Source organism: Echinops telfairi, unplaced genomic scaffold (assembly GCF_000313985.2).
Source record: "Echinops telfairi isolate 266 unplaced genomic scaffold, ASM31398v2 ScPeMD7_31;HRSCAF=116, whole genome shotgun sequence".
NCBI lineage: Eukaryota > Metazoa > Chordata > Mammalia > Afrosoricida > Tenrecidae > Echinops > Echinops telfairi.
In genome coordinates, this window is record NW_022103928.1 from 25,614,464 (window position 1) to 25,623,879 (window position 9,416).

Sequence of the window (9,416 nt, forward strand, 5' to 3'; positions counted from 1 at the left end):
TGGGCACTGCTTCGAGGGAACAATAACAGAAAGGAATGGGCTTTATTTAGGGTGAGTCAGACTAATAGTCTAGCCACTATAGATGGCTGATGTCAAGGAGAATAACCTCTGACTTACTTTCGCTGCCTAAAGAACAGTCACTCTTAAGTAGCTAAGTTTGGTACATATTTTGGGGAGACAACTTAAGAGAAATCCTTCTGTTCCCCACAGGTCCCCATGATTTAGAATCGATTCTACAACAAAAATCCAGTTCTGTTACTTTCTGTCTGTAAAGAGAGTGATTTAAAAAATATCATTTTATCAATGTATAAAGCCCATATAGATAACCACACAAACCATAAAGTAGATAACGTGATGAATTACCACTCAGTGGGTACAGACCAAATAACAACATTATCAGGCAACCCTGAAGCCCCTTTCTTGCCTCTCCCACTTATTACTGGCCCGTCACATGTGAATACTGGGACTCGATTCATGTTCAATGTACTATCTGTGAATCACATAGAATATAACGCTCTTTGAGGCCTGGCTTCTTTGAGAGAAAGCACTTTTTCTTTGTAGATCTGAACGTTCTCTTTTCCTGGGGGCTGAGTTCTGTGAGGCCTGGCCTTTCCTCTGGTCCTTTGGTGGACGCAGAGCACCGGAAGCTACTTGCAGGCTGGGAGAGGGCTCGAATGTGACCGGCAGTAGTGGCCTTTGACCTGATGGACGTCCTTCAGAGAAGGGTAAAGGCAAAGTGACCACACAAGAGTTCTCTGAACGCACAGGTTTTTGATATTGCTGTTCAGCAGTTCATTTTTGTTTGGTTTGGGGGTTTTTTGTTTGTTTTTGTCACTCTGGGACGACTGTGCTCTTGGTTACAAAGTGCTGGTGAATAAAAATCCTGGATGTGTACGGCCTTTCTAGGAGCTTGGACTTGTCAACCACATGTTGTTGTTTTTTCTGGTCCTTGGGTTCTTTCTGTTAGTTTCCTTTAGAAAAGTAAAAGAGTTAAGTTTTAAATACTTTTTTTAAGTAATGTGGTAAAACTTAGGAGTCTTTTTTAAACGAAAATATCAAAATGTGAAGCTGTTGCCTCTCGACATAGTCTCCTCTAGGTCTAAACCCTTCTGAAGTTGATGTTTCCATCTCTCTAGCTTTCCCTGAAGACTTCTGCAGTCCTCAGTTTATACATCAAAACAGCAGTTGAGGGATTCAAGCCATGCTCCTATTAAATATTCTTTTTTGAGTTTGAGGAACAAAAAGAAATCTTAAGGGATAAGACCAGGGCTGTAGGGTGGATGGAATAAGGTTTCCCAATGAAGTTCTCATAGAACCAGTCTTGACATCCTCAAAGAATGAGCAGGTACATTGTTGAAGTGGGAAAAAATGCCTTAGTGTAAATTTTTCTAGCCCTTTCCTCACCTACGCAGTTTTGCATTTTCTTAAAACTTTTCTTAAAACTTCTTCCTAATAAGCCCTTTGTATCATCTTATGTATTTAAAGAAACTCTATCAAGATGACCCCTTTGGGATCCCAAAAAGCAGTCGCCGTAGCCTTCTGAATTGACCTCATTGCCATGAATGTAACTGGCTCAGCAGATCCCTTCAGATGGGACCTTTTGCTTTGAGGCACCCTAATAACACTAAACTCCAAGGCCAAACTCACGGGGTTGAGTCCGTTCTGAGTCACAGAACAGGGAAGAACCGCTCCTGCAGGTTTCTAAGACTAACACTAAATCTTTAAGTAGAAAGCCTTTCTCTTTCTCCTGAGTTGCTGGTGGTTTCAAACTACTGTCCTGTGGTTAGCAGCCCTATGCTTAACCCACTGTGTCACCAGGGCTCCTAATAGACTAAGGTAAGAGTATTACTGAGAGGATCTCTTTTCAGTCATTGGTCACAGAGATGTAATTAAACAGATTGTTGGGATCAAACTTGTGCTGTGTGTGAACTGGAAACCCAGTAGCCCTACTTCCCGGCTGACTTCATAACACAAAGCCAGAGGTACAGAGGCAGGTCTCTGGGAGGGGCTTGGCCTGGGAACCTCTGAGTGAAGCCGAGGCCCAGACAGAGCTGGCTTCTACACCACGCCCTGTCTGCACCACAGTGCCCTACCACCTCAGTCCTTGAGTTTTTAATAAAGCTCTTTTATTGTGATCAGAAATACTTCTCTCAGTGTGCACCTAGGGGTATGGATGGACTGTCTGCTGAGTACAGAGTTTAAGAAAACAAGCAATAACAACATATTTCCTGAGAGGTAGGTCAGGGTGAAAAAAAATCCTTCCCCCTCCATCTTATCTCTCTCAGGCTGATGGCTCTGGGGTTGGCAGGGAAAAACAGGCAGCCCCACCGTTTACTGTTTCATCCTATCAGCTGTTGGGATTGTTGGGGTCTGCGATCAATTCTTCTCCCTTCCTTCCCTCCATTGGTCTAGTCACCCATCCCTTAAGCAGATAATTCCAAGCAGTGACCCTGGGTCAGGCATTTTTTTTTTAACTTGTGGTTTTGTTTTCCATTCAATAATTCTTACAAATTTTGTTTCATGTCATAGATTGCAGTCTGCATGGTCCAACATCCAAGTCCATTCCTACCATCTGAGCTGTACCCTGGGCACATGCTGCCCTTGTGATCATGCATCGTTGGCTGCTCTCAAGAGTGCATACCTCCCTAGTGTTACTGTTCACTTTATAGGGCTGTCACTTGGCTGAAAGTTGAATCACAGGGGTGAGATCAGTTCCAGGTTTGAAAGGTGTTTAAGGCCATAGTCTTGGAAGTTCAGCCAGTCTCTTTAAGACCAGTAAGCCTAGTCTTTTTAAAACTATTTTTCCGTTTTGTTTTATATTTTTTCTATCACTGTGTCCAGGACCTTCTATTATGACCCCATTCAGAGAAGTTGGTAGTGGTACCACATAGTTCTTGCCTCAGGAAGCTGGGGTTCGTGTGGTCCATTGGTCTTCTGGATTGATGGTTGCCTTGCATCCTTGATTGTCTTCACTCTTCTTTGCTCCAGACAGGGAGAAATCAATAGTTGCACCTTAAATGGCTATGTACAAGCTTCTAAGGCCACATTCACTATTACAAAATAGGATATAAAACACTATCTTTATGAACTATGTTGTGCCCATTGACTGATGAATCTAAACCTAGTGGCTCGCTCCTTCAATGTGTTTGGTTATGGCTAAGAAGATTTCATAACTTTACCATCACCTACTGTATTCACAGATTGACAAAGAAGCTTCAAAAAGCTCATGGAAACTTTCTGTTATCCTTTAATCCCATTTTCCCACCAACTTTCTGAAGCACCCATGTATTCGCAGCTCATATGAATACATACGGAGACATATCCTACCACACTTATGTTAATGAGTGAGTCTAGTCCCCTTTACCATCTCACCCCTGTTCAGCGAGTGTCTATATGTATATGCATTCGTAGGTTATTGTTGTTATTGCTGTTGCAGAATTATATATGAAATAATATTTACTGTTTTGTACTTTAACGCTTGTCTTCCCTTCTGGGCCAGGCACTAGTACTGAGGCTCAGAGGTTCAGCAGCCAGCAGTCACCTGGGATTTAGTGCCCAGTTACTTTTGGGAGCTGTCTAAGGTAGTAGATATCCCTCAAGCCATGTAGATGTGTTGGGATCTTGTTCTAATGGAGAGGGACCTGAACAGAAGGTGGGGGGGCGACTGTGTACAATACTGGCAATAGTTGAATCTCTTAGGTCAGGCCCTAGAAGACAACAGATTTTCTTTTTCTTGGTCCACAAACGACAAGATAAATTCTTTGTGGGAATAGAAAGCCCTGGCTTTTCTCCCTGGGAGTGCCTCGTGGTTTTGAACTGCTGACCTTGCTGTTAGGAGCCCAGTGCGTAACCACTACACCAGCAGGATGCCTTGGGACAATCTATAGATAGGGTCAAAGTTCCAAAGCACTCCAGGGAGCCTCTTTCGGCCCTAGAGGACTTGGGCAGCACTTGAGTAATTGAAGACTATTACCTGTGCGCCACCAGTTTCCCTCACCTGATGAGGTGGCCCTGTGTGGAAGGCCCCATATGGAAGGCAGCCTGAGTGTTTGTGAACCGTGCAACTCTAATTGGAGCCCAGCTTGACTTCTGGTCTTGATACTCTTCCGTTCATTCCTCACTTCATTTTGCAAAAGGGTTTGAGGCAGTTCTTCCCTTGGCAAGAGCTTGGGCAACTGCCTCATTGAACCTTGTATTCCATAACTGAAAAATAAGGATATAGCAATATAATACAGAAGATTATATTGCTAGGATTCACATATGGATTGGTTTGTGTTTACTAAGCCTTCACACAATTCTGGGCACTTAAGAAACACTTGTAAATGCTGGTTTTATCTTTCCCTTCCCATTAAAACAGGGGCTTAGCAACTCTTTTAAAAAGAAAACTACAAAGAATCTCCCAGAACCCTGGCTGCAGGGAGTCAATAGGGGAGAGGAGGAAGGCTCAGCTCTATTCTAGGTGTCTTTCTTTTCTTTTTTAATCATTTATTGGGGGCTCGTATAGCTCTTATCACAATCGATACATCCATCCATTGTGTCAAGCACATTTGTACATTTATTGCTATCATCATTTTCAAAACATTTTCTTTCTACTTGAGTCCTTCGTATCAGCTCATTTTTTCCTTCCCTCCACCACCCCCGTTCCCTCATGAGCCCTTGATAATTAATAATTTTTTTGGACCAATGTCTCCCTTCACCCACTTTCCTGTTGTTTGTCCCCCTGGGAGGGGGTTATAGGTAGATCATTGTGATCGGTTCCCCCTTTCTCCCACTACCTTCCCCTTACACTGGTATCGCTACTCTCAGTATTAGTCCTGGAGGTTTATCTGTCCTGGATTCCCTGTGTTTCTAGCTCTTATCTGTACCTATGTATATGGTCTGGTCTAGCCAGATTTGTAAGGTAAAATTGGGGTCATGATGGTGGGGGTGGGGGGCGAAGCATTAAAGAACTAGAGGAAAGGTGTATGTTTCATCAGTGCTGTACTGCACCTTGACTGGATCCTCTCTTCCTTGTGACCCTTCTGTGAGGGGATGTCCAATTGTCTACAGATGGGCTTTGGGTCTCCACTTCCCATCATTCACATTGTTTTTGTGTTTTTTTTGGTTCTGGGTCTTTGATGCCTGATACCTGATCCCATTGACACTTCATGATCACACAGGCTGGTGTGCTTCTTCCTTGTGGGCTTTGTTGTTTCTCAACTAGATGGCCACTTGTTTATCTTCAAGCCTTTAAGACCACAGACATTATATTTTTTGACAGCCGGGCACCATTGGCTTTCTTCACCACATTTGCTTATGCACCCACTTTGTCTTCAGCGATTGTCTTGGGAAGGTGAGCATCACATAATGCCAAGTTATTAGAACAAAGTGTTCTTGTTTTGAGGGAGTACTTGAGTAGAGGCCCAATGTGTATCTGCTACCTTAATACTTAACATAAATATATGTACATAGATCTTATTTCCCTAGATTATATATAAATATATTGACATATGTACATGCCTGCATTTAGACCTCTATAAATGTCCTTTGCCCCCTAGTTCCTTCCTCTATTTCCTTTTACTTTCTTCACGTCCCACTATCATGTTCAGCCTTCGTTCAGATTTCAGTAATTCCTCTTGGTTACATTGCCCTTGATCAAGCCCTGCCAGCATTCTATGCCCTCTTTACCATCAATTTCCGATCACTTGTTGTTCCCTTGTCCCTGGGTTTGTTAACACTCACTTCCTTTCTCCTGCCTCCCCCTCTCCTGTGTCCCCCCAGAACCGTCAGTCCCATTGTTTTCTCTTCAGGATTGTTTATCCCACCTATCTTATCTAGATAGACATGCAGAAACAATAATAAGCATGAAAACAAGACAGAGCAAAACACAATTACAAAAGATAACAACAAAACAACAAAACCAATGACAAAAAAAAAGAGAAAAGCCTATAAATAGTTCCAGGTTTGTTTGTTGACCTTTAGGAGTGTTTTCTGGTGGAGTCTGATGGGGTGCCACACCCTGGCCCCAAAGTCTGTTTTTGGTATTCCCCAGGGACTTCATTGCTTTGCTCTCCTTGCTGCTTTGTTGCATGTCACCCTTAGCATTTCGCCCTGGCGTGGTGGGGTCAGATGGGGCACAATTCCTGCACTGTGCCTCCAGTGTTGTCCCCTGTAGCGCTATGGGTCAATGAGCGATGTGTCTCGTGGTGCGGCCGGCCATATGGTCCTCTCTGTGCATTGGCTGCTCTAAGCAGGAATACCGACTTCGGGGCTTGGTGGGTCAGGATGTGTTCCATTCTCTCTCTCCTCTCTTCGTTTGCTCCGGTGTGCTCTGATCATATGTGCCCCTCTCCCTGAGCTATAGCTTCAGTGCTGTCCTCTGAAGTGCATTCTTTGGTAGGTGAGGGGTATCCACATAGTTGGGATTGGGGCCAGCCCCACAGACCTCTCTATTGGTTCCCTGCTTGATGCAAGTATGTTGCATTCACGTGTTGGTGCGTCAGGTTGAAATCTGGCCCCTTTCTCCCTCTCCTATGGAGATATAAACAACACCCAACCCCTTGGGTGGGTTAGTGTCCTATTCCCCCACTACCCATGTCTTTTTCGTTCTCTCTTTCCCCCACCTTTTTAGTCGGCTGCCATATGTATCCCTGGTTTGGGTCTGGCCCCTGCCATAGTTCCTGGACTTCACCCCAGGAATGTATGTATACAATAGCTTTTCCCCTAGACCCCTTTTCTGCAGTGTCTTTCTAAGGCCAACACTGGCTCATTTCCAGTGAAGTTCTCTGCCCTTTGGTGATTCCAGTCTGGAGTGAGACGTGGGTCTAAGGTGATGGTAGAAACAAAGACCACTGTGGTGTGAGGGAGTTTTGTCACCATCCCAAGTGGAACTGGAGTTTGGAATTAGTTTTGTTTACGCAGACTGTGCTTTGCAGATGTTGCCAGGACTGAGCTGTCTCAGGCCAGCCCTTAACTGCTGGGTGCTGAACCTTAGCTTACCCTCCAGGTGAGGGTGGGTTTAGAGCCTAAGCGGTTTTTACCCAGCTTTCTTGTAAACAAGGAGGCAGTTTGACCTCACCAGTGCCCTGAGGGAGAAGGCTGTGGCTGGCTGCTTTCATGAAGCTAGCCACCTTTGGAGACCCACGGGGGCACTTCCACTCCGTCCTACAGGGTTACTATGAGTTGGAACCGACTTAGTGGCAGTGGGTTTGGGTTAGTAGTTTCCCTCCAAATGAGCGCCTCCACATGTAATCTTCCCTTCCTGAAAGCTTGTCCTCCTGGTATCTAGATAGCTGCTCACTCACCTCCTCGAGTAGTTACTGAAATGTAAGATAGCCTGCTTTAGAGAATATGAGAGTGGTTTTTAAATTAAAGCTCACCAACAAAAATGAGCCCCCGTCCATACCTATTGAATCACACAGTTATGGATACTGTGCTGTAAGAAGCTGTCTTTTAAAACAACATTCCATCATTTTTTAATCATAACATTAATTGCAACACTTAAATCATCATGTAAACAGTAACTTTTACTCCTGATGTTACTGCAGGCACTGGAGGCTCACTTTCTGTCAAATTCGCAAGAAAGTATTCAGAAGAAAGATAGGAAAAAGTTTGAACAGAGCCAGTGAATTTATTTAAGATTACATGCAGAGGTACCAGTTGGAAGAAAACCACTAGACCAAACCCACTGCCATTACATCTCTTTAAACACATGATAACCATATAGGACAGCGTACACAGTTGTGCAGCCAGGCATCCCAGCCCCTCCGAGTACCAAGGTGTGTGCTGTGGCAGGGAATTACTGAAGGTGGCTCTTCTAGCCAAAATCTCTAACTCCCACCAAATAAGCTTTTCCTGCGTGGGTCTGGTAAGAAGGTGGGGGAAGATACTGATAGGATTCATCTGTGAGTAATTAAGACTAGGATTCTCTGGAATGCCATCCTGCTGTGTATAAAATGAATCTGCTGAGAAGCGGGCGGAGGGATCTCATTACCAGCAAGAGCCAAGAGTGGGCCTGAGATCCCTGTGCAGTGAACCTTCTGGATCCAGAAGACAGCTGTACCATCGGAGGAGCAGCAGCAGATCCAGAAGCCAGCCCACAAAGCAAGTAAAGTTGAGGGGTTCTGTGCAAGAGGCTGGCTTGTGGAGTCGGGTGCCTCTGGGCATTGAATTGGGGGAGTTGAGTCTGCTGACTCACGGAGCTTGAGCTGAATGCCTTCAGGTTGAGGCCTGCAGTGGAATGCTTTGCCCCTTTGGACGTTAATTAGCAGGCCCCAAAAAACTTTGTAATGTGCCCTCCTAAACTACTGTATCCTGAGTATCTCTCAGTGGCATTATAACTTATTAACTTCCTTAAAAAACTAATTTATCATGTATTTTATCTGTGAGTTCTGTGTAACCATTGCAATGGATATTAAAACCTAAAGAGATAAATAGAGAATACTAATTAAAGACAACCTAGTATGTGCTTTTAGGAAGAGGGGGATTTGGATATGAAACTGTTTCCAAAAGGAATAGGATTGAGTCACAGAATTCAGCATAAGCAAGATCAGAGTGTCTGTGGGAGGAAAGTTGTTAATTCTTCATAGTTTATTGTGTTTTAAACGAATGTTGTTTACACAACAAATTAGGTTTCCATTGAATGATTTTTATACAAATTGTTCTGCTTCATTGGTTAATTTTTCACAATCTGTTAACGTTCTTATAATGTCCACCTGTTTATCCTGTTTCCATCTAGTTTCTCTGCCCCTTACCCTCGTATGCTTTAGGATAAATGTTGATCATTAGGTCTCATATGTTATTTAAGGGAACATGGTACTCATGGGTGATATTGTATAAGCCAATCTATTATTTGGATAAAAGGTGACTATCAGGAGTAGCTTCATTTTCAGGTTCAAAAGGTATCATAGGGCAGTCATCTCGGGGCGCCTCTATTCTTTATTGGTCTATTAAGTCTGGTTTTTTTAATAATATGCATTTTGTTCTACACCACCGCCCTCCTATCTGACCCCCGCTTATTCTATCCAAAACCTCCCATTGTGTCCTTGGTTAGAATGGTTAGCAGTGAAAACTGGGCACCATCTAGATTTTCTGGTCTCATGCTAAAAAATGCCCTGGCTTATGTGAGTAATTAGTCCAATGGATAAGTTTCTTCTTTGAGTCTTTGGTTTTCTTCATTCTGTTTTGATCCAGATGAGTAGAGATCAATAATAAAATCTTAAGTGGCTGCTTAAAAACTTAAAAACCCCAAATGCTAATTATTAAACTGGGCTAGAATATTATTTTTATGAACTATGCTATGTCAATTGACTGTGTTGTCCCATGAGAGTAGGGCCTAAGCCTTCAATTCCAGTAATCCAATTCCATGAGTTATTTGGTTATATCATGGAATTACCATAACTATGCCCCCTATATGCTTTATTTTACAAATGGGTACC

General features: G+C 43.4%; 1 protein-coding gene across 1 annotated transcript in view; it reads left to right on the forward strand.

Moving 5' to 3' along the window:
• ATG7 (autophagy related 7) overlaps window positions 1–9,416 on the forward strand; it is a 220,186-nt gene that overhangs the window by 74,297 nt on the left and 136,473 nt on the right. The window lies entirely within an intron of this gene.